Below are 27,339 nucleotides of genomic sequence, written 5' to 3' on the forward strand. Positions count from 1 at the left end.
TATTTGTGGTTTTCTAGATTGTTTCCTGAAGCCTTGTACCCGCCTAGCTCCTTAACATTCCTAGTGGGAAATACTTGCTGCAACTGCCTTGGGCTGCACTGCAAGACTGCATCGGTGTGATGCCCTATACTAAAACGTCCAGAAATCATCATACATATGATGAAGGACAAAAAAAGCCTAAACCTTCTTGAAATAATAGGATGTAAAAATTGCAGTTTATAACAATCCAAATCAAATTAAAAAAGAGAGAAGTTACCATAACTTGTCCTATTGCAGCTTAGTTATCAGAGTAACTTATTTATTGAAATGGCTATCTTTCAAATATTGAAAATATTTATAGTTTTAAAGACAGTAACTCCATTCTAACTATTATAAGTAGAGTAGTTTGCTTTTAGATGATTTGGTTTGAAAAGACAGACATTTGATATGCCTTTCTGCAATTCTATTTATTTCTATGACTAATGCTTTCTATTTTATCTTTTTTAAAAAGTATTATATTCTTCAAATAATTGTAATATTTTATATAATGATGTTCTTCAAATAAACAGACTTTAGGAACAAAAATTATAGTTAGAATCATGTGGTTTTGAAATGTTCATATTAGTCTGATTTTTACTAATAGATGTTTTATCCTTGCAAAGGAAAATAAACCAAATTATGACATGGAATATAAAATTACTCTGGGTAAAGTTTTCCATATATATCTTGTGAGTGTTATGTAAACACAGAAAGTTTGTATGATTATCTCATGTATGTTTTTCATTTAGAAGTTACGAAAGCTTTTCTACGTATGCTACTATACTTAAATCCTAAAATTTTTTAAGGAAAATTTCCCTTCTCAGTTTTCCAAATATGATGTTCCTGTCATTTTGTCTAACCTTTGACAATGTTTGTAATTTCTTTTTCAGACCTAATTTGAAGATGGTTGTCACCCTGCCTTTGAACTAATTTGTAACTATCAGTCTGATTTAAGAAAATAGATATATTAACTTCTAAAAATTAAAACTTCTCTTTAGCCAAATAAACTTTTTTTTTTTAACAATGGATGTCAATTTGAATTTTACTAAGTCCTTTAAATGTAACAAATACTCTTTATAACATTTTAGTTTCTTTAAACATAAAACAAATTTCTGGATTCTAGCATCATCAGTTAACTATAGGGTTTATTAAGTCATTTGTTGTGCATATGTACACAAAAGTGTATACATATCAGAAAATCTTACCTTGAAGTCCTATATTTAGTTCCCAAGACAATGGAACTTCTTTTCTCAGTTAACTCTTTTGCATATAAGGATAGTTCAGATTACATCTACATACTTTTCTACTTGTTTATTTTAACTTGAAAAAGTTAAGCAACTTTTTCAAGTTAAAATAAAATGGCCTTCAAAAATAAAATCTCAATTTAAAAAGATTTGTATGCCTTTTATATAAGAAGGCTAACAAAACTAATGGAAATTTGGAAGGTCAACGACTAATATTTTTAATATAGTCTCTTTAGGAGAACTACAAACCTTTCTTAAAATGTGAAAGTTTCTGTGAAATTCACTTCTTTTCACTTGGCATCACATGAAACAAGATAAACATTTAACAAAAAGTTTGTCTTGATTGTGATAAGCTGTTATTCTAATGAAATAATCGAATGCTGCCATTCAGGTTCTTTCTGGAACAAGATACATCTATAAATAGAAAGATTCCACCACATTTATGAAATTTGGTTTGTCTCTACAAGTATGAAATAATATGTAGCTCAAAAAAATCTGTACAAAAGCTTTTAAAATTATATATTAAATCGTTTTTATTTTGATATGCTTTTTTATAGCTTTAAAGTATAGAAATGGAAAAATAGAAAATAGTATTTTTCAAAAAATGCCTTCTTTTTTAATACTCATCTGTCCTGACAACAAAATACAACTGTCAAAAGAATCTTGTTTAACACACCAATCTTGTTTAACTCCCCCTTCTGGATTACTCTCCTATATTGTATGTTTCTGTCTATGTCTCTGACTTTCTCTCAACACATGCATTCGTCTCCCTTCACAAAACTTAAATATATATCAATTTTGAAGCACATGAGCAGATATACTATTTGGCTGCTACAGTAAGAATAGAGAAAACCAACCTCAGTAAGCCAAGTCATTATTTAACAATTTGTATTGTCTCCCTTATATCTCACTTAGAAAACATTTCACTTAAATTAGAGCACAATACCTTTTAATCTGTAACAAAAATTAGCTGGTTACCAACAATCAAATATCTCTTGCTTATTTAAATGTTATTAGTAATACACCACTCAACTTTTTTTCCTCCAAATTAAATCTTAGTTGCTTAGAATTTTTTTTTTTTTATGTAAGTCTTAGTTTGCACAAGAAAGACATATCTTCATGGGCTTATTTATATGTTTTATTTTTAATATCACTTCATGAGTTAACATTGCAATTAAAAAGATTAAAAGAGAAAAACAATTTTAGAATATATTCTCCCCCAAGATTTGGAATAACACAGTGGATGCAGTAGAAAAAGCTGTTCCAGATGGCAGGAAACAAAGGAGAAATCTGTAGGCATGTTCTATCAGATGAAGATGTCTGATGGATGGAGAGTGGGCTAGACTGAACAGAGAACAGTGGAAGATGAGACGGGAGACTTGGGGGATGGGATGCAGACGCTTTGAAAGTTGCTTCTAGTAGTGGTATGTTAAATAAAGCATGCTTTTATCAATGTGATTTTAAGATGGAATTTGACAACAGGAGTTATGTAGTCACTTGCCTTTACATGTACCTGAATTCATAAACTTGAAGAACCCCAGAGAAGAAAAATTATTTTATTCATGGAAAGGAAAGGGGAGGTGTATCTGAAAAGTTAGTGAAAAGTCTCTACATAACAAAAATACTCAGGGTCAAGGACACCAAAGTAGACACTGTTGGTGTGGAAGGAGAATGGTTATTTAAAAGAATAAGGTCTGACCACCAGAGTGTCCACAAGTCTGACTTGAGACTCAAATATGAGAGTAAGGCATATATGAAAGTAAAATCCAACTCAAAATTGAGAAGGAAGCCAGTTTAGATTTAAGCTGACTTTGTAACTGAAAATGGGGTTTCCATTTTCTGAATTTCTATAGGAAGGCCTCTCTAACTTACCACCTTATTTTGTAAATTGCCTTTATTTTTCTTCTCTTATTTATGTACTTGGCAAAAATCTTCTTGACTTTCGCCTCTGTTACTTTATTCCCTTTGATGGGTATACTCCTATATATTTGTTGAAATAGTGATTAGCTAACTACCCCAACCAAAGAATGAGTTCCATTATACAGTCACAAAATGAAAAAATAATGTTGATAACAAGTAAATCTTTCAACTGAAATGTTTGCATTCAAAATTTAAGAAAAGCTTATATTTTGATTTTGAGGTTACGCCTACACATCCATTGCATTCATAATTTTCATGCTTATATTTAAGCGCATGAAAATATAGGTATGGATGAAATAGTTAAAGTGGATTTTTTAATGCTCATCAAAACTTACCAACTGACAATGATTTATAGAAAAACTATAGCCTTTAAATGGGATCTGCTAGTAAAAACATATGTGTTACTTCCTCTCAACAGTTATCAGAAGTAATGTCACTAAACATATTAGAGAACATCTTTCTTAAGAATATTGAGTAAGTTGTGTCACATGAGAAGGAAAAAATATATTGCCTTTTTGTCTTGCCGTCCTCACCTCTGGTTTGTGCATGTTACACTTTATACTTGTTTTTGCCATTCAATGTTTTGAGTTTTTGATTAAGTATATGTATAAGATCTCCATCTTCCCATGATATTCCCAAATTTTCAGTTTTTTTCAGTGTTTATAAAACTTTCCTTCTTTTCCATCACTGAAACTTTAGTTTCAAATGGTAAACCAAATACAGGAATTAAAATGTTAATTTGGATAGAACCTAAGAGTCCTAAAAATATAAAGATGAGTCTATTCTTTGCTTCTTATAGTTGAGACTATCACACATTAAAATCTTCAACATCTCTTATTTTCAGCTCTCCTGGTTATTAGACAAAAGACTAGAGAAACAATTTATACAACTGGTGTGATAATGAGGAAAAAACAGCCTTCCTTCCTCTACTTTCCCATAAGAAATGAAGTGCCAAGCAGCAGGCATTCTCTGTGAAGAATTTATATGCATTTTTGTGTTAATCAATTTTTCTTATTTCACCATTTTTGCCAAAGTCATGGTAAATGTGGCCTTCTAGATATTAGACTTTTCTGAGTTAGAGGAATTACTGATTTTTTAAAAATTATTTTGGGAGTAATTAATTCATCTTTCAGACTTTAGTTTTATAAAGTTTCCAGTGTAATAGTGGCTAAAGAGGGCTTACACTGACTCAAACCATTCTATGGCCTATAGTTTTGCTTAACCACTTCGAGATATTTAGGATGGGAAACTCCATTTTCAGAGCCGAGAAAAAAAATTTGAAAATGAATCCTTGATGTACACACAATCCAATGACACAATAGTAAAATAGTTTTTTTCCTAATGCCTATTAATATAGCATTCTTCTATTAGGATAATAATTAACAAAGGTCATTTCCCCTTTCAATCAGCCAGTTTCTTATGTGGTCTGTTCTTTTTCTTTTTTATGATTAAGAGATTATTTTAATAGAAATTTATTTTTTTAATTTTAAAAAGAAGAATAAATAAGAACTTCTGTCACAAGTTCTGGTGACCTGTACTACTTCTGTGAAGCTGTGTTTCTTTCACCTGGACAAAATTGTTTGTTAACATAAGGAGCCAAAGTCAACCTTTAATGTCTGTCCCTTGTCTCCATATGCCATTCCTACATCTGTGGTATCCTCATTGCAGCATGCCTACTTTTTCTCTGTGCATCAGCTAAAGAACTATCATTTAAACACTGCCTTGCAGTTTGACACTCATTACGTCCAACACTGTATCCAACACACGGAGCTGCCCAGCTCCCCCTCACTGAGAGTAGATATGGAAACTAATCTGAAGCAGCTGAGACCCCTCTAACAGCTACACCTTGAAAGCAAAGGTTTCAGTGATAGTCTGGCCAGTCTCCAGAAATGATCAATTATTAAAACCTAACTTTATTTAAGAGCAATAACTCAATTTATTGAACGGGCTGCAAGAGATATGAATCAATGGCTATCCATACCTTTCAAATTTAACTAGGAAGAATTCACATTCCTAAAGTAAAAACAATGATGCACACTGGTATATGAAGATTATTTTTGTGTCTTAACCTAATTGTTGTTAGTTCAAAACCTGTATGTTTTACAAGTACAAGCAGGGATAAATTCTACCAAGTTATTTTTAGTAACTACAAAATAACAAAATTTTGTGAAATAATTGAGTATGATATAGATTAATGTGAAAGCATTTGTTTCAAAACATTTTTTGGAATGAGTGTATGATTTCCATATTTTCAAAAAATTTCACAATTAATTTCTAACAGATTAGTTTCACTTCTATACTATATACTATGAAGAGGTTTGGGTCAAGAAGTTCTCTAGCCAAAATTAGATCGAAAAGTTACAAACCTAGAATCAACTGTTGCGTTGACTCCCCAAATTTTTTATAGTGTCCAAGGTTTTTCTTTACTTTGAGATTTTTAAGTTACAAATATCATTCTTTAAAAGCTTAGCTCTTTTTAACTAATATATTTATGCTTCAACACATTAATATTTGGAATCTAGAAATCAAGTTGCCTTAACACAGGAGCAATTTTTAGATCCTCTTTATTATGGAAAAATATCAGACATTCAAAAAAAAAGTAAAAGACATTCTGGGTTATTACATCATAATTGTGAAGATTCCACACATAGGATCACAGAATTTTAGAGCAGCATTCACAATTATCCACATTTGGACAATCATATTTTATGTATCCTCCCTACCACTTCCTTTCTTGCCTATTAAATATTTCAAAATAAATTTCATCATTATCCCTGTAAATAATTTGGTTATGTAGTCCAGAAGCAAATTCTAACTAGGTTCATTCTTTTATTGATTTATTGATTCATCTATTTACTACCTTCTATTAAACATTTGTAGATTATGTACCATATTCTAGACACTATGAAAACCTGGAAATTGATTGGCTGGACAAGGTCATTGGGACCCTTTCTAAGAAGTCCTCTTATAGTTGGAAATGTAAACGTCTAATAAATCAGATCATATTAGTCAACTGCTTACACTCCATACATGATGCTTCATGAACTACTAGACAATCCTTAGTATGATATGTGAGATCCCTTTATACTCTGCCCTCATCAACCTCTCCACACTCAACTCTACCCACTGGACCAGAAGCACTCTAAACTCTTCCTACATGGAAACAGTATTCCAAATATGCCTTTCTTTCATTTTTTTGTACCTCCTGGTTCCTCTTTCTGGAACCTTCATCTCAAAACCAGACCAATTCATATGCAGTTTTCAAGACACCACCTAATCATCACTTCTTTGAGAAGCCCCCGTATGCCTCTCCTCCCAGCAAACAAACAGCGAGGTGTTCATCTTCTGTGCTTCCAGAATATCTTCTGTATGTCTCAACTGTAGCACAGCTTTCAAGTATGTCAGAGTTTTATATTGTTCTGATTCACTAACTTTTTTTTTTTAGGATGGCCTCTGCATTTTAGATTTCTGTATCTCCAATATATGCAACAATTCTGGATATACAACAGACACTTAATAAATTCAATGTTTTTTTTCTCTTGGAATATGTTTATAGACAAAGAAACTATGATCATTTCTGGAGATATATTAAGGTGCTTCCTAAAAGGACCCCAGTTTGCCATAATTTCACAGGACTCATTGAGGCACATGGAACCATTGATGGTTTTCCCATTGAAAGGAAGGTAACAAACTATGTGTTGTATTTAAAGAAACACCAGAGTATCACGTGATATTTGGATGTCATCTCTGCCCTTTCAGAGCCTTCAGAACAGTATTATTTGAATATAAAATGAAAGAATGACATGGTCACTAAAAGAAGGTCGCAGAATATCAAAGTAACGACAGAAAAGGAAGCATAACCTAAAGTGAATAATGTCGAATTCACTCCCCCACCAAAATTCCCTTTGCCATTTAACTTTAACATGTCTTTTTTAGTACATTTTTCTAAATGTGTCTTTTATCTCTGTCTTTATCTTGTGTCCTAAAGAATCAGAAGGAAAACAAACATACATGTAAATAGGGGATCAAACAGTGGAATGGTGCATCAGCAGAACCACTATAACAAATGGAAAAGAGCTTCTGGGTTATTACATCCTAATTGTGAAGATTCCACACATAGGATCACAGAATTTTAGAGCAGCGAAGGACCCTAGGGATTATCTAGTTCAATCCCCTTTCAAAGAGGTTAAATTATTTGTCCAAATTCACACCCACCTTTTAAAATTTAAATCAGCCTTGTAATCTTTCTGAGGTTATTGGTGAAAGGGTAGGATAGCTGAGTAGCCAAAAGAATAATTTAGCATGAAGGAGTCAACATGATTTCTGCATGAAAATTGTTTGTTGGTTATACTAGAGTTGTTTGAGGGGATAAATAAGCATGACTAAGGAGATTTGGAGAGAAAATTTATATTTAAAGTTTCAAAAAGCTTTTTGACAAGTTCTTACATCAGACTATTCAGACAATCCTCATAAGAAATTGGCTTGAAAAAAAATAAGGAAAAATTTTAGTAGTTAATAGCATAGATAAACAAGAATCAAGTTCTAATTCTGTTTTTTACTCAGTGTCCTTGGGCAAATTATTTCACCTCACTTATCATCATTTTCCCACAAATAATACATGAATAGTGATTTTACCTAATTCACTGAGCTAGTGCAAGGAGAGAATGAGATAATAATACTGCTTATAATAAAAACTGACATACTAAATACTTTGTCAGACACTGTCTAAGTGTATAACAAATATTATCTCACTTAACCCTCACAAGTCCCCCATAAGGAAAATACTGTTCTTACCTGCCCACTTTTAAGATGAGAGAAGTGAGGCATAGAGTAGTGAAGTAACTTGTCCGGAGCTAGTTATTGGTAAGGTCAGGAATTGAACCCAGGAAGACTGGTTCTAGAGCTCTTACTCTTAACCAGTCTCATGATTCTTGTGCTATTAATATGCATAAACCCCTTTCCATGCACAGGATAGGTATATAATAAGGGCTTTAAAATATTAGTTATCATTATTTTTATATTTTCTCAGATGGAAGAAGGAAGGGAGACCGAATATTGACTGAAGACCTACTGTAAGCATAAGGCATTCTCTTTACAACCAGCCTGGAAGGTCCTAGAGGCCCAAAGAGTGTCCATGGTTCAGCCATGGTCGGTAGCCAGTATAGGTCAGAAATGGGATTCAGGCAACATTGGTCTTGTTTCAAAGTCCATATTCTTTTTACTAAATTCCAGCCTGCACTTTTATTTGGATTCACACTCTTTCATGTTATTCCTCTTCTACCAAAAACACACTTAGATGTATGATTAGGTATGTACCTAAGACATAAGGCACATATACATGTAACATCAATGTTTTATTTGACCTATAGGTGAGCAAATTTTTGTTAAGAAGAAATGAAGGATGGCAAGGGAAAAATTTAGTAAGTTTCTGAAGAACAGAAGCTGATGGCTGATGTCCCCAGAGTCAACACTGGAGCCAAGTTTCGTATTTTAGAAAGTGATAGAGCATACAAATGCACCTTAAATCTTACTAACTTTCAGTTGACAGTAAGTTTTTATGGGGCAAAAGGGCCAAACTAATGATATCAAGTGGCAGGATCCTAAGATTAACTGCTAAACAAGTGATCTGTGTCATTTTAGTTTATTCCCTATAAAACATTGTCCTAAAAAGCTTTTTTTTTTTTTTTTTTTTTTTTTTTTTTTTTGTCAAGAACTAATACAAAGTGCCACAAGGAAGAATACTGGAAATATAAAGCATTATCCCATGGTACTCTACATTAGCATCAGAAATATTTCCCTGGTAATTTATGACGTTGAGCATCTTTTCATATGCTTACTTGCCATCTATATTTATTCTTTGGCGAGGTGTCTGTTAAGGTCTTTGGCCCATTTTTAAAATTAGGTTGTTTTCTTGTTGCATTTTAAGCATTGTTTGTATATTTTGGGTAAAAATCCTTTATCACATGTGTGTTTTTTAAATATTTTCTCCTAGTCCCTGGCATGTCTTATAATTCTCTTGACATTGTCTTTCACAGAGCAGAATTTTTCAATTGTGATGAAGTCCAGCTTACCAATTATTTCATGGATCATGGCTTTGGTGTTGTATTTAAAAAGTCATCACCATACCCAAGGTCATCTAGATTGTCTCCTGTTATCTTCTAGGAGTATTTATAGTTTTGCACTTCCCATTTAGATCTATGAGCCAATTTGAGATAATTTTTGTAAAGGATGTAAAATCTGTGTCTAGATTTATTTTTTTGCATGTGGATGTCCAGTTGTTCCAGCAACATTTGTTGAAAAGACTATCATTGCCCCATTGTATTGCTTTTGCTCCTTTGTCAAAGATCAGTTGATTATATTTATGGGGGTCTGTTTCTGGGCTCTCTATTCTGTTCTGTTGATCTATTTGTCTGTTCTTTCACCAATACCACACTGTCTTGATTACTGTAGCTTTATATTAAGTATTGAAGGTGAGTAATGTCAGTCCTTCAACTTTGTTCTTGTCAATATTGTGTTGCCTAGTCTGGAACTTTTGCCTCTCCATATAAACTTCAGAATCAGTTTGTCAATATTCACAAAACAACTGCTGGGATTTCAATTGGGATTGTATTGAATCTACAGATCAAGATGGGAAGAACTGACATCTCAACAATATTGAATTTCCTATCCATGAACATGAACTATCTCTCCATTTCTTTAGTTCTTCTTTGATTTAGTTCATTAGAGTTTTGTAGTTTTCCTCATAAAGATCATGTGTATAATTTTGTTAATTTATACCTATGTATTTCATGTTTTGGCATGTAATAGAAATGGTATTGTGTTTTTTAATCTCAAATTCCACTTGTCCATTGCTAGGATATAAGAAATAATATTTTGTTGAATATATTTGCATCTATGTTCATGAGAAATATTGGTCTATAGTTTTCTTGTAATGTCTTTGTTTGGTTTTGGTATTAAGGTAATGCTGGCATCATAGAATGAGTTAGGAAGTTTTCTCTCTGCTTCTATTCTCTGAGAGAGATTTTAGAGCATTGGCATAATTTATTCCCTAAATGTTTGGTAGCGTTCACCAGTAAGCCCATCTGGGCCTGGTGTTTTCTGCTTTGAAAGATTGTTAATTATTGATTCAATTTCTTTACTAACTATAGGCCTATTCAGATTGTCTGTTTCTTCTTATGTGCTTTTTGGCAAATTGTGTATTTCAGGGAATTGGTCCATTTTATGTAGTTTGTCAATTTTGTGGGCATAGAGTTATTCATAGTATTCTATTAGTCTTTTAATGTCCACAGGCTCTGTAATGATGTCCCCTCTTTTATTTCTTATATTAGTATTTGTGTTCTATCTCTATTTTTCTTAGTTGTCTGGCTAGAATTTTATCAATTTCATTGATCTTTTCAGAGAAACAGCTTTGGTTTTGGTGACTTTCTCTGTTGATCTCCTGTTTTTGGTTTCTTTTAATTCTGCCCTAATTCTTATTATTTCTTGTCTTCTGCTTAATTTGGATTTAATTTGCTCTTCTTTTTCTAGTTTCCTAAGGTGGAAATTTAGATGATTGATTTTAGATCATTTTTCTTTTCTAATATAATCTATTTAATGCTATAAATTTCCCTCTAAACACTAATTACACTGCATCTCACAAGTTTTTATAAGTTGTGTTTTCATTTTCATTTAGTTCAAGATATTTAAATTTCTCTTGACATTTCTTCTTTGACCCATATATTGTATAGAAGTGTGTTGTTTGATCTCCACTTATTTTGGGACTTTTTTGTTATCTTTCTGTTATTGATTACTAGTTTACTTCCATTGAGGTCTGAAAGCAGACATTGTTTGATTTTTTTTTTTTCCCCAAGGAGGGCGCAGCTCATAGTGGCCCATGCAGGGATCAAACTGGCAACCTTGGTGTTAGTAGCACCATGCTCCAACCAACTGAGCTAACTGGCCACCCCCAAATTTCTATTGTTTTAAACAGTTAAGGTCTGTTTTATGGCTCAGAAGGTGCTTTATCTTGGTAAATATTCGATGTGACCTTGAGAAGAAGTAGTCTATAGATTTCAATTATATCCAGTTTATTGTTGGTGTTGTTGATTCAACTGTGTCCTTCTGATTTTCTGCCTGCTGGATATGTACATTTCTGATAGAGGGGTGTTGAAGTCTCCAACTATGATAGTGGATTTATTTATTTCTTCTTGCAGCTCTATCAATTTTTTGCCTCAAGAAGTTTGACACTATGTTGTTAGGTAAATAGACATTAAGGATTTTTATGTCTTCTTGGAGAATTGACTGCTGTATCGTTATGTAAGGCCCATCTTTATCTCTGATAACTCTTCTTGCTTTGATGTCTGCTCTGTCTGAAATTAATATAGCTGCTCCTATTTTATTTTACTTAGTGTTACTATGGTATGTTTTTCTCCATCCATTTACTTTTAATCTAATATGTCTATATTATATTGTGGACAACATATAGTTGGGTCTTATTTCTTGATCCACTCTGACAATTTCTGTCTTTTAATTGATGCATTTAGGCCATTGACATTTAAAGTGATTATTGATATATTTGGATTAATATCTACCATATTTGCTATTATCTTCGATTTGTTACCCTTGTTCTTTGTTCCTATTTTTGTCTTTCACTCTTTTTTTTTGCCTTTTGTGATGTTAATGGAGCATTTTATATGATTTTACATGATTTCATTTTCTCTCCTCTCTTAGCATATCAATTTTATATCTTTTAAAGCTTTTCTTAGTAGTTATCCCAGAGTTTGCAATGTACATTTACAACTAATCCAAATCCATTTTCAAATAACACTATACTACTTCATGGGTAATATGAATACCTTATAATAACAAAATAATCTTAATTCTTCCTTCTTGTCCCTTGTATCATTATTGTCATTCATTTCACTTATATATAAGCATACATAATCATATATATGCATAAGATATATACATAAGCATACATAATCAAATACATTATTGTTATTATTTTGAACAAACTGTTATAAGTGATATCAATTAAGGATAAGAAAAATAAATCTTTTATTTTATCTTCACTTATTCCTTCTTGGTGCTCTTCTTTATATAGACCTAAGTTTCTAACCTATATTATTTTCTTTCTCTCTAAAGAAATTTTTTTCAAAAATTTATTCAATTATCCTCAATATAAGTTTGAGAAAGTTTTTATTTCTCCTTCACTTTCGAAGGATAATTTCATAGTGTACAGAATTCCAGGTTGATGTTTTTGAGTCTTTTTTCCTTTTAATAATTTAAGTATTTCACTCTACTCTCTCCTCACTTGCTTTGTTTCCGAGGAGAAGTCAAATGTAATTCTTACCTTTCTTCCTCTACAGGTAAGATTTTTTTTCACTCTGTCTTCTTACAGGATTTTTTCTTCATTTTTGATTTTCTATAGTTTGAAACTGATATGTCTAGGTATAGGTTTTTGTTTGGTTATTTATCTTGCTTGGTATTCTCTGAGATTCCTGGATCCATGGATTGTTGTTTGCCATTAACTTGGGAGAAATTCTCAGTCATTATTGTTTCAAATATTTTTTTCTGTTTCTTTCTCTCTTTCTTTTCCTTCTGGAATTCCCATTATACACATGTTACACCTTTTATTGTTGTCCTATAGCCCGTGGATATTCTATTAAATTTTTCTCAGTCTTTATTTTCTTTGCTTTTCAGTTTTTGAGATTTCTATGGATATATCGTCAAGCTCAGAGATTCTTTCTTCAGCCATTTCCAGTCTATATGATAAGCCCATCAAAGACATGTTTATTTCTGTTATAGTAGTTTTTTTTTAATCTCTAACATTTTTTGGATCTTTCTTAGAACCAAATTTCTATCTCTGCTCACATGCCCATCTATTCTTGCATTCTTTTTATTTTGTCCATTATAGCCCTTCATGTATTAATCATAGTTGTTTAAAATTCCTGCTCTGATAATTCCAACATCCCTGATATATCTGGTCCTCATGTTGGCTCTATCGCTTGAATTTTTTTTCTCCTATTAGTATGCTGTGTAACTTTTTCTTGATAGTCAGACTTGATGTACTGAATAAAAGGAACTGCTGTATTAGGCCTTTAGTAATGTGATAAGATGTAGAAAATGATTCCCCATTTCTTACTACTCCAGTGGTGATGAGAAGTCTCTAGACATAGAGTCTTTTGCTGTCTTAGCACATAAAATGAAGCAATACATCAATAGTGACTAAAACTAAAATGTTTCATAAGCATGAGACATAATAGATTGAATTCCGATGAATAATATATTTCTCAAGTTACTGATGTTCTCAAAAGTTAGGGATAGCAGAGGAAAGTGAAACTATAAATGGAATATAAAAACCCAACATTAGCTATAAAAATAATGTATGTATAGTATCTATATACTATATATATATATATATACACACATGTATATATTACATATACATGTGTATATATATTACATATACATGTGTGTATATGTGTGATGGGTGTGTATATCTGTGTGTATATATTTTTATATCAATAAATATATAAAATACATAATAGTCCAATTGGTATACTGTCAACTTGAAAGGTTTCTCATTTTCACTCCAAATATTTCTGATAACTATTGAATATACTTCATATATTCAAAATCAAAATTTTTTCTTCTAATAGATTTTAATATAATTTGATAGGTAGTCTTACATACTACCTACTACCTGTTCCCTAGTTTTCCATCAATTAACAATGAACCTGAGTTCAATTGTTAGTCTTCAAGTTTATTTCAACATTTAATTGAGTTATAATTTAAAACAAATTGCACATATTTAAAGTGCTATTTGATGTTTTGACATACATACTCAAAAAACAATTTAGTTCCCTGTGTTCTCCTCCTCTCTTGCTGCTCTATCCTATTGCAAGCATGATATTTACTGGCAGGCAAGAATATCATATTATGGAAGTTGTATAGACTTCAGTGGCAGGGAAAAGGCTATGCTCACGGCAAGTTCATAGCATATGTATCATTGCAAAGTAGTTTCCTAACCTGGGACCAGATATGCAGGAGCTTTGGAATCTGTAAACATCTGGAAATTGTATGCAGATGTGTGTGTAAGTGTTCATATTTTCTGTACATGGAATCCATAACTTCTATTTGATATTCAAAGAGAGTTTTTAAATGATAAGACTCCTCCATCTAGTCCAAATACAGAGAAGAGCAACAGACAAACCAGATCCATTGTCAAAGTATTATAGAATGACATCCCCATAAAATTATCCTCTGAGGCTAAATTAGAAATCTAGATCACTCAGTATTCAGAGTGGACATATTTGGCCCAAAGATCTCCTATTATATCCCAAATTACAGCTGATGACTTAGCATCAGCATAATCAACTCTTTTTGGTGCCTTAAAGATATAACTGTCTTATATTTGCTTTCTATTTTTCTCTCATGATAAAAAATATAAATACATATATATTTACGTGAAGCTTTTGTTTAGGGCTGTGAAATACTTCTAGGAAACTGACATTAAAAAAAAGAAAAAGTTGTCCATCCACATGGTCAACTTTTCAAGTGAAAGCAATGAGGTGTTAGTTTACCAATGTCTGTGAAGCCAGTTTGATAAAATTAATTGCATTATATATTAAGAATTGAGTGATTTTTATTTTTTGACATTCAATATCATTTCATATTAATTTCAGAAATACAGCATAATGGTTAGACATTTATATAATTTAAGAAGTGATTCCCCCTGACTAGTACCCATCTGACACCATACATAGTTATTACAATATTATTGACTATATTCTTTACTTTACCTTACACCCCCATGACTACTTTGTAACAACCAATTTCTACTTCTTAATCACTTCCCCCTTTTTACCCTCCAACACTCTTCCCATCTGGCAACCATCAAAATGTTCTCTGTATCTGTGTTTTGTTTCTGTTTTGTTTGTTTGTTCATTTTATTCTTCAGATGCCATATATAAGTGAAATTACATTGCATCTGTCTTTTTCTATCTGACATACTCCACTCAGCACAATTCCCTCCAGGTCCATCCATGCCGCTATAGATGGCCACAACCCATTCCTTTCCATGGCCGATCATTATTCCATTGTATATATGTACTACCTCTCTTTATCCGTTCTTCTATCAACGGACACCCAGGCTGCCTCCACATCTGGGCCATTGTGGACAATGTCTGTGCCCCTCCTACCAGTCTCAAGGTGGCTTCTTCTGTATGTCATTAATTGTAGGGCTTCAGTTCAGCTAGAGTTCAGGCAATTCTCAATGATGGCTGTTCTGTAGTTTAGTTGTAATTTTGATGTGGTTGTGAGAGGAGGTTAGCACAGTATTTACCTACTCCACCATCTTAAACAGAAATCCCCAAGACTTGAATGATTTTTAAAAATCACACTATTCTCTCTCACAGTAAATCTTTTCTTTGCTACTTTCCTCTTTCCCATCCATCAACACTAGATCTCAAAATGTAGATTAGTCATTTTAAGCATTCTATAATAATTCACTGTATCATGACTTATATATGGGAAGTGTTGTTATTTTTATGTCATTTCTAACAAACCAGAACCTCTCAAACAGCTTATATTCATGAGAAGAAATTCCACCACTTTATTTTTGAATAGTGCTGATTAAAAGCCATCTTTTGTTTTAATGTTCCTTTTAATTTCATTTTTGATACCTAGGAATGTTTCTTTGGTGAAAAGATTGGTAACAATGAAGTCATCCTTTAAAAAATATTCCATCATCCATTCGTAGTCTTTGTTTTTCATGCCATGTCTCAGACTCAACTTATATTCAGTTCTCCCTTTGGCAGTTTCCCATTTCGATTTCTTCAATTGAAAAATTAAGATATGTATGTATATATATATACATATATATATGTATATATATATGTATGTATATATATATACATATATATACAGTTCATATATATACATATATATACAGTTCATATATATACAGTTCATATATATACAGTACTTTTAAAAAATTAAACATCTTTACATAAGAAAATTTTGCTTTACCAAAGCAAATAATAAAATAATGTGACACAATAATAACAGTCAGTAATACACCAAAATAAAATGTATTTCAAAAGGGAGGCACTTTCTTTTATCACTAAAGCATTTTACTACATTATTATTTGAGGATATATCTTACTTGCCAATTATCCAGTACAATAAATAGAGCTGGAGATTCTGAGTTTTTCTACAAAGTATGGTTATTTTTTGTTTGTTTGTTTTTTTGTTTTGGTAAGAACTACATTTTTTTGTTGTTTTGTACCTATAATGAGTGAACGTTAAGTTTTAAAAACACTATCTTTTTAAAAATGAAAACCCATCCTTTTATGTGTTTTTTCTAAAGTTATTAATTTAAATCATTATTTAAGTTTGTTCATTGTACCCATTGTGTTGGTGAAAGATTTTTCTCCCTGAAAGGAAATTATCATTCATCTATACAATATTGATATAAAATGTCAGAGTTCAAAAAAATGGCTAAATTTAATAGCAACAGTTGTAATCCTAAGAGTAGTATATGATTATAGGGAATGCTTTTAATGTGTTCTCTTAATGTATAGACCATAATAACAATGATAAAGATGATAAAATCTAGTCATGATTGCATGTGGCTTCCCTTGAACAATGATAGGCAGTTGGTGGCACAGATAACAAAAGTGACAAGTTGCAATATCTTAGCATGATATGAGGACTATTTTAAGATCCATCTCTGTAGAAACTTAAACAGATCAAAGGACCTGAATCTGATCTCTTAGTATCGAGCTACAATACTGCTTTTTTACTAGAGGCCTGATAAACAAAGGTATTCAGTTACTTTTAAAAAATTAAACATCTTTATATAAGAAAATTTTGCTTTACCAAAGGTAATACTGACAAATAATATGATAAATAATGTGACACAATTGTTTCTAAAACAAGAATGTCAAATATCCAAGAAAGCTAGGTATTCTTGACATAGAACACAAATTCTAGATAGGGTATGGAATTCAACTGAATGAGTGATTCTAAAATAAAAAGTCCCAACACTGTTGCAACTCTGAACTAAAGATCACCTAAGTATTCTTAGTCAGGTCAATTGATATTGGAAGAAAAGCAAGGGTGAAAGGACCAGTACACAGCTGGCTATTTTTACTATTTGCCTTACTAATGATCCTGCCATCTCAGTTATCACTAACCTCAAACCATACAGTTTTCCATTTTTTTCAGAGCTGGGTTATTAAATGTTTTAAAGTTGGAGATTTCTTCTTGTTTCAATTCCAATTAATTGCCAATCTCTATGAGAGTTTTGGAAAGAATTCCTAAAGTGGCAATGAAACTCATTTAATCAACACCAATTATTTTGAATAGACTTCCTGGTGGAAACCTGCCATAAAAACTTTTAAAACTTTTTCTAAAAAATACAGTTTTAAAAAATATGGTAGATGAAACTTCCAGAACTATCAATCTACAATATATAATCATATTCTGGAAGTGTAAGAGGATGAAGAGATAAAACTATTTGTTAAGCAATTTAATTGGACCTGAGTATATTTAATCCAAATGCAGTTTTTTGCACCCATGTATATGAAAAACAGATACTCAAGTCACAACCACCAGTCTCTTGTCAGTACAGAAAAAAATAATGAATATCTCAATTATAAGTTGCCTGCAATATTAAGATACCTCATTCATCTTGCAGTAGCTTTCAAGGGAAAAAGTTATATTAATTAAAGACAATTTATTTCAATTTGTTAATAATATAATTCTTGTATCCATATAATTATATATATTTTTTTCTTTTAGTAGTAAATCAGAATTTGAGAGTAAATCTGCATGTCTAATGTCTAAGAAGTCTGCATTATATTAGGCCATTTTTAATTACAGATAATACCATGGTGACCCACTGCCTTTCATAGTTTTGCTCAAACCTTGACCTGTCAGCATCTTAAGGCTCGAGAGGAGAATTCTAAGCATATTAAAGAATACCAGTGTTTTTGCTGCACTTTCTATTTGGGTAAAATCACAGGGGTTTTTTTGTAAATTAAAAATTACTTTTCTTAAAAGCCAGCTGGGAGCTTTTGACAGATAGATGTTTAATGCTTTAGTGAAAGGCTTTCACTTCATATAAACGAGATCCTCCTTTAATTGAAAATTCAACAGCAAATAACAGAGTTAAACAGATTCCTTCTAAATACAGGTTTGCACATGCGCAGACCATAACAATGTACTCTTTATATCACTGTAAAATGTATTCCAACTCAGAGAGAAGTCTAGAGCTTGAAAAAATATGATATGTTTCGAATTATTTCTTTTCTATTTTGTATATCAGTCTGATATGTTCCTGTATCACTTTTGGATATTATAGCTATGATAGAACATTGAAAGGGTTCTAGACTAGAAGCAAAGCTAAAGTGAGCAATAATTACAACAAAATCAATGGCAACTGTGTAATACTACCTCACAGTATCTATAAAAGCAGAGACAGTTATCAGACAGTTCATTTGATTGTTCTTTCAATACTGTGTGGCTGATGCCTTGACTGCGTACCCTTTAATATTCACTAGGGAAAGTTCTTGCATCTTCCCATGCTACATGATTTTTTTCTTTGTTGCCAGGTTAATGTTACTTTCATGAGGATTTACTTTCATGAGGCTGCTTTCTCCTACTCTACACTTTTCCATTTGACCTACTCAGCTAGCATCCCATCTGACAGACATTACCTTAACCACGTAAATCTTAGTTGTGGCAAGTATTAGTTGGATAATGTGTGTGTGTGTGTGTGTGTGTGTGTGTATGAAAGAGAGAGAGAGAGAACCACAGAGAGAGATATAGGAAAAGAGATATTAATTTTACCACATTAAGGCAAAAGAAGAATTAAATTGATTCATATAATCCAAGGAAGTATAGAACAACCAAACTATAAATAAGTCAGGAATTACTGAGTCTCAGGAAACTCTGGACAGAGGACCTGGACCAAAATTAATTAGGATAAAAAGAGGGCATTTTCTAGAAGAGGAGGAATGTAAATCAAACACTTTTAGATGTCTCCTACGTAGCAAAAAAATAAAGTTTACACATTGCTTCTAATTTGTGAAAACTTTGTGACATTGCAGGTGGGAAAATCTAGTGTACAATAAGTACTGGGATTGTGTTCAATAAAATAAAGTATTGCAATAGTGAATCATTGACACATTCTGAAATTTTGTTCCCCAATACTAACTTTTAAAGGTTTAAAAAGTCATAAGACTTGCAAAAGTTACATTGATAGTAAAACATTTCTTCCTCGATTCCTGTGGTCATTTGCTCTACCTTCTAGTGCTTCAAAAACTACAAATATAAGGGACCACAAATATCTAATGCTTTTTATTCTTTTGTCCATAATCTATTAAAATTTTGAGACTGATTATCTAATCTAAGGAAGGACAAAAGTGTCAGAGCAAATGTGTTTCCTAATTTCTAATTTTGTTCATTAATATCTAAAGAACAAGAGCAAGATAATGGAAAAGGAAGAAAAACCAAACAATTCTGTGTTTCCCCCAAAATAAGACCGGGTCTTATATTAATTTTTGCTCCAAAAGACACATTAGGGCTTATGTTCATGGGGTGTCATCCTGAAAAATCATGCTAGGGCTTATTTTCCAGTTAGGTCTTATTTTCTGGGAAACACGGTAACAACAAAAAGAAACATTTTCAAGTGGAATAAACTGGTGATATGGGAGCAGAGAAACAAAGGAAAATTATTTTGGAATACTTTTTAAAGTCAGATGTATTCAAATCATCAGAACAAAGAAAACACAAAAATCAAAGTTTATAGAGTTCATTACACCTTAACCATAATGTTCACATCAACCCTGTTATTATCTCTGTTTGGTCACACAGCTGCCAGTGGCAGAGCTGGAGTCTGAATCCAAGTCCTCTGGCAACAAATTATTATTCTTTCCTCACTCTACACTGCCTCCCATTCAAGATCTTTACATGCTTGAAATCAAGCATGCTTCCTGCATGTTTAGAATCAGAAGTCCTACCTGCAGTACCTATTAGCTCAGTTACCTCATGAAAGTTATTTTAATACCTTTGCACTTTACATTACTCGCCCATGCATTAAGAATTACGACATCTTTCCTGTCATTATTGAGTTGTTGGAAGAGCAAATAAGACAGTGTTTTCAATTGGATAACACTGATATATACATTGAAATGAATAAAAATTTAATCATGAGTTGTAAAAAAAAAAAAAAAGACAGTGTTTTGTAACAATATTTATACATATATAAGGGATTGTTACAACTAAAACGCATAAAGAAAATGATGAGATTTCTCAGCCACTAGTTATTATCTTTAAGGACTCATGATAGCAATGAAATAATTTCTCTCAATTGAGCACACACTGGGCCATTGTGGAATTAGTATTGCATCCAGTTTATGTCTGTTCACCTCGAGGATGCCATGAAGTGAAGAAGTTCAGAGCAGTTTAATAATATGATTAAAGTAGTGAATAAATACGACCCATGAGGACAGGTAGAAGGAGTTGGGAATTAATTAGTCTGAAGACAATAATTGCCTCCTAATACATGAGGTATTATCATTACAAAGACATAAACCAACTTTCATCCATCTTCTCTGAGAAATGACTTGAAAGTAACTATGAAAATATAGTACAGACATAAGAAAGAAAGGTTGTTTGTTAAATGTTAAAACAGGCTATTAAAACAAGATGTGGAGTCTCCTTTGTTGATGACTTTTCCAAAGAAAAATAGACACAAATCAATTTGCTATGGTCAGGGAAAAGATATACTTGCAATCAGGGAATTATAAAAGCTAAATTATTGAGATCTTTCAGCTCTCAAGAATTCTACAGCTTTCTGGCTATTCCCCTGATTAATCATAAAATAGGTAGGTAGCAAATTTTTCTAATTATCCTTGTCCAAATATGCAGACTACATATATTTGTTACCATCCTACTTTGTGTGTGTGTGTGTGTGTGTGTGTGTGTATTGTTATTTACTTTTTTTTTTTTTTGTAGAGGAGGGTGGGATAAATGCAGAAATTGAGTTAATCTAAGTCTTTGGTTTATAATCCAGTATTATCATTAATCTGAACAAGGCCACAAAGCAACATTAAATGGATTTCCTCCCGTTATCACATTCCTCACTCCCATCTTCCCCTTCCCAATAGGTAACTACTCTAATGTGTTTGATGTATATTCTTAAATTTAAATGTACCTTTGGGAATATGTAGTACCATTTTGCATGTGTATATTTTTAAATTTATATAAATAGATCTCATTCTTTATTATCCGTTTTCACCTAGCATTATGTCTTTAAGCTCTATCCTGTTTCTAACTGCTGTGTCATATTCAGTACTGCACATCCACAACATTTTCCTTCTTCCTCTAGCGGTGGACAATGTTGTGAAAAACATATTCTCTTATATGCTTTGTTTTGTTAAGTTTCTCACTCTCCCTTTTTCTTTAGGAGTGTGATTGGATAATCATACATAATTGCTACAATTACTTTGCCAGATTGTTCTCCAAAACGGCAACATCCAAGTATAAAAGGAATTCTTGTTTCCCCATCAACATTTAGCATTATTGAACTGGGTGATTTTTTTCCCTATCTGATGGGTGTAAAGTAATATCTCATTGTTGAATTTTCTTATTCATTCACGTATATTTTCATCTTTCTAGGGTTTTCAGTCTTGTTGATTCCAGGAGTTCCCTCTACAGTATAGCTATTATTCTGATTCCTACCTCTATTCTATTTATCTAATACAACTAACATTTGGATTGGGATTTCAGTGAATTTACAGAGTAACGCAGGGATAGTTGACATCTTTACATTAAGTCGCTCTGTTTATATGCATGGGCTAGATCTCCATTTATTCAGATCTTCTTTAATGTTATTTAGTAGAGTTTTAAATTTTCTCCCTAGAGGACTAAAGCATTAATGATATCTCATCTAATATGCAGTTATCCCTCTCCAGGTTGGTTGTAATTAACTGTACAATATTAGCCCTGTTCATGCCCTTTATGTCAGTAGTTTTTATAAACTCCTCAAAACAAGGCCTGTTTGACTAGATCTGTGAAGTGTCTACATAACTCCATGTAAAGAAGATATTCATATGTACTTTGGATTAAATGATTCCTTATTTTTTCTCTTATAAAATGCCTCAAACAAAATGACAAATTCTAAGACTTTATTTTTAGAGTAAGGAGTTGCTGAATCAATAATCATAGACCACTGTAGTAGGATAATCCAGTACCTCATTTATATTACAAAAATTTTATTGACTTCCTACCATGTGGCAAGCGATCATGCGTTCGCGGATGATCTGTGGATCCCTGTGATCCCAAGACCTTTTCAGGTCTATGAGATGAAAAGTATATTCACAGATTTTCCATGACTATTATTTGCGTTTTCCACTCTGTTGACATTTGCCCTGATGGCACTGATGGTACAAAAGCGATAGTGGGTAAAACGGCTGGTGTCTTAGCATGAGTCAAGGCAGTTAGCACCAAACTGTACCAACAGTCTTTGTGTTTCTCACTGACAGACACTTATAGTAAAACAGCAATAACACCAGTTAGACAGCCAAGACATGCCACCAAGAGGCGAGTGACTACGCCAAAGTGGTAGCCATGGAGATTGAGAAAAGGTGATAGGTTCCAGGTATATGTTGGAGGTAGCAATAAGATCTGTTGATGGAGTGGTGTGGGGAATGAAGAAAGGGAGGAATCAAAGATGATTCCTAGGTTTGGGGGGTAGAGCAAACAAGTGATTGAGAATTCATTGGCTGAGACGGCCCATCACTATATAATCACCACACCTTCAGCTCCCTTGAACCTCTTCATTAAACTTGCTTGGCAATACCCCAAACCTGCTCAAATCTAAATCTCTACTGGCTCCTCATTTGCACCTGAGCAATGAAACATGGATGGAGAAAAATCACGTGCCCCAGCTAACTGATCTTTCTTCCTGACTTCAAACAAAGTCAGCCTTTACCCCGCCACGCAATCCTACTATAATTTCCTAGTTAATTTGCCTTCCTACTCTCCTAGATGAGTCTTTTACATGTTCTCTTTCTTTTAACCTCCAATACCTCTCCATTCCCCATTTTCTCAGTTGATAATAATCTTTCATATTTCAATCAAAAGTAAACTTCCACATTTATGGATACATCTGTCAACCTACTGCACACTGAGCCTCCTGGCTCCCCTCCCATTACAGTGGAAGAATTGCCTGGTCTCCTACCTAAGATCACCGTCTCCATCTGAACTCTGAATTCCGTCTTTCTTGCCTAATTGTGAGCATTGCTCCAACCGATAACGCCTATCTTTCCTGAGTCATCAGTCAGCATTTGCAGCACTGTAGTTAAGCTTTCATTCCCTTCATTCCACTAAAATTACCCTTGTCAAGGTCATCAGTGACCCCCACATTGTTAACATAATTATCATTGCTCAGACTTCATCTTAACTCACTGTCTTAGTAGCATTTGACAAAGTCAGTCACTCTCTTCACCTTGAAACATTCCCTTCAATTTTCCTCCAGGTGCCATCCTTTCTTGGTTCTCCTATCTCACTGGCAACTCTTTCCTCAGTCCCCTCAGTGGGTTCTTTTTCATTTTCCCAATCAGTAAATGTTCGAATCTCCCAGATCTCAGTCATTGGACCTATTTACCTTTTCTATCGACACTCACTTCCTTGTTGATCTAATTAAGCATTGTGGCTTTAAATACTATTCACACACTGATGAGCTCCTATTAATGTCTTCTACCTAACTGCTCCCCCAACCCCCAGACTCATATCCAGCAACCAGTTGACATCACCATTTGGTTGGTTAACAATTATCTCAAATTTAACATGTCCAACCGAGCTTCTGTCTCCCTGCCTCTTCCCCAAATATCTGTTGAACCTACAGCCTTCATCATTTCGGTAACACCATAATTCCATTTATTCAAGTCAAAACCTTGGAATCTACTTGACTCTTCTGTTTCCTAATCCCTCAGTAAAATTCCGTTAGTTGTGACTTCAAGGCTTATCCAGAAACCTACCACTTTTTACCGCAACTATCGCCACCATTCTAGGTCAGGTCATCACCATCTCTTGCCTGTCCACTCCTAATTAGTGTCTCTGCTTTTGCTTTTGTCTCCCTACAGGATATTATACAGCAGCCAAAGTGATTATTTAAAACATAATTTTAATAATGTCTGCTTAAAATCTTCCAAGGCCTTCCTATTTCATTCTGAATAAAAATCAAAATCCTTACAATCACCTCCAATAAATGATCAGGCCCCTTACCACCTCTCTAACTTCCTTTCCTAACATTCTTCCTTTTCCATCCCACCTCTCAACTCCACGTCAGCAACACTAGACTCTTTGCTGTTCGTTGAACACATTAAGCACACTCCTAGTTTAGGAACTTTCTCACTTGCAGCTCCCTCCATCTGGAATGCTCTTCTTTTAGATATCTACATGGCTTACTTCCTCACTTCCTTCAGGTTTCTGCTTGAATATCATTTTCTCATAAAGATTTTCTTTGTTTAACACTTTTCAACTTCTAGGTGAAGATGGGGGATTGAACACCTGTGTTTCCCTCAGCACTCTCCTCAAACTCCACTAAATGGAAATTAATAAATATATTTTTAGGGCCATGCATTCACAAAGAAAATGGGCAAAATAGGAGACACTAATGACAAAATCTGGGAAGTTGGAAAGAAGAAATAACAGAAACACACACACACACACACACACACACACACACACATCTATCCATTCTTCTTACTTAGCTATATTTTTATCTATAGTACTTAACCTAGATAAATGTAAAAGCTATAAACACAAGATATATATTTATTTTATATATTTTTGTTATTACACACACACACACACACACACACCTGCCCCTCTTGAATGTAAGCTGCATGGCAGTGGTCTTTTCAGTTTGGTTTAGTGTTGTATTTTCTGGCTTTGAAATCATATAAATAGTGAATTTAAATTTTTGATTGTATACCTGGGATGGCCTGGGCAAGGGACAGTTTGTGGAGAATATGGGGTTGTGGTAATTAAGAGTTCTGATTTGGAGCCTGAATTTGAGCTATCTATTAGACATCCAGGTGAAGATATCAAGTGAATACTTGGATATCTCGAGTTGAAAGCCGAAGTCAGGGCTAAATGTATACATTTTGGTGTCATCAACACTGGGCTAGGTGAGATCCCCTGGGGGAGTATGAACGTAAGAGAAAAATGCCCAGCTCTAAGCCCTGGGGGACTCCATGATTTAGAGGCCAGGCAAAGCAGATGTCTTCAAATCTTTATAATCACATACCATTATTTGAAAGAAGAAGAAAAAATAATTTAAATTCAGCAATATGATAATAGGTATTTATTTATAAATTATATATATATGTATTATTGTACAAATATATCATGTACATTATAAAAGACACAGGCATAGATACTAAAAAAAGAATGAGCTGAAGGACTTCCAATTAAAGAGGGAGTATTGAACACATGCATTTTTTTCAGCTCCCTCCTGAAGACCACTACAGTAATAGTAAATGGATTTTTAAACATTGGTGTAAACCCACAAGGACAAAGAGATCAAGAGTCAAACAATATCACTAGTATATAGGAAGCTGCAAAGAGGAAATATAAATGGCAACTAGCTTAGCAGACCCAGGAGAGCTGAGCCTGCAGTGGGGAGAACACAAGAAGCAGCCTGATTTACAATGCGGAATCCCATCCCCACACCCACCACAAAGGCTCAGGAACTGGTGTCTGTCACCTCTGATAGAAGGGGTAAATGCTGGGCAATAATAGACTTGGCTGAAAAGTCTGAGAAGCAAGATACACCCACAGACACCTTCACTACTCCGCTCTGCAGCTGATTAACCCTCTAACACACAGCAACAGATTGGAGGTTATTTTCTGGAAAGAATTAAAGAGAAGGTCTTGAATGGAGAACAACAGGCACACTTTAAGTGATGAATATCACTTTAAGGCACACAAAATGGAAAACAGGTAGATTAAGACAAAATTAACAGAATGCTTAAAACTGAAATACCAAGAAGGAGCTCTCTCTGTTTCTTAGGGATAGAGGCTCAAATAACAAAAGAAAATTATCTTGATGTGTAGCAATGATTGCCAATGGAATTAACCTACACAAAGAGATCTTTAAAAAATGAATTCTGTATGAAATTTTTTTATTTCTTAGAGCCATTGCAAATATTTATTTCTATTTCTTTTAAAGTGCACGGATTGTTTGAACATTATCTTGGTACATGAATGCAGACATTTTAAGTAATTGCATTTGTTGTATCCTGGATTGGAAATAGGCATAAATATTGATTTCTTCTGTTCTATGTAATTGATGACACAGAATCTACTTTGAGTACCATGGCATCAACAAAACTTATTTACACATTTCACATGATATATGTATATATCTAGAGAGACAATCCTTGGAAATGCAACAATAATATCTTGCTTTTATAATATTACATTTTGATATTTATATACCTTGATTATCCAACATATTCTATACTTCATTCACAGTGAAACTGTCTTTGTTCTTGGAAATAACTATGCTTTTACTATTCTTTGCCTACAATGTCCTTTCCCTCTCTATCTGCCTAAAAATCTTTCACCTACTTTTCAAGAATTATCTCAAATATGACTTCCTTTAAAGGGCTTCCTTGACTCCCCTCAGCTGTTATCGCTCCATTATTTATGTAATACAGCACCTTGTTTGTACTTTGATTATGGCAGTTCCTGTATTGTTTTATAATTATATTCATAAGACTGTTAACTCTCTTAACCCAAATACTATCTCTTATTTATATTTTTAGTCTGTTAACAGTGCTGGGCATAAGCAGTTATTCAATAAATGTTTAAATGGATGTTTGAAAGTGATTTTGAGTTCATTATTTCATTTGATCTTCCCAGATTCAATCAGTCACTAGATCTCATTTCTCTAAATATTTATTATATTCATCACTTCTTATCCATGCCAATGTCTACTGCCAAGAATTTATGAGTCTGCTGTCTGTTGCTTCGACTATTGACACGTAACCTGATTTTGATCTCTAGTCTCACATTCCTCCAATTAATATTTTATTTGCCCATTGGAGTGACTAAACCACAAATTTCACCATGTTCTCTGTATCTTAAAACATTT

This window comes from Rhinolophus ferrumequinum, chromosome 3 (assembly GCF_004115265.2).
Source record: "Rhinolophus ferrumequinum isolate MPI-CBG mRhiFer1 chromosome 3, mRhiFer1_v1.p, whole genome shotgun sequence".
Lineage (NCBI taxonomy): Eukaryota > Metazoa > Chordata > Mammalia > Chiroptera > Rhinolophidae > Rhinolophus > Rhinolophus ferrumequinum.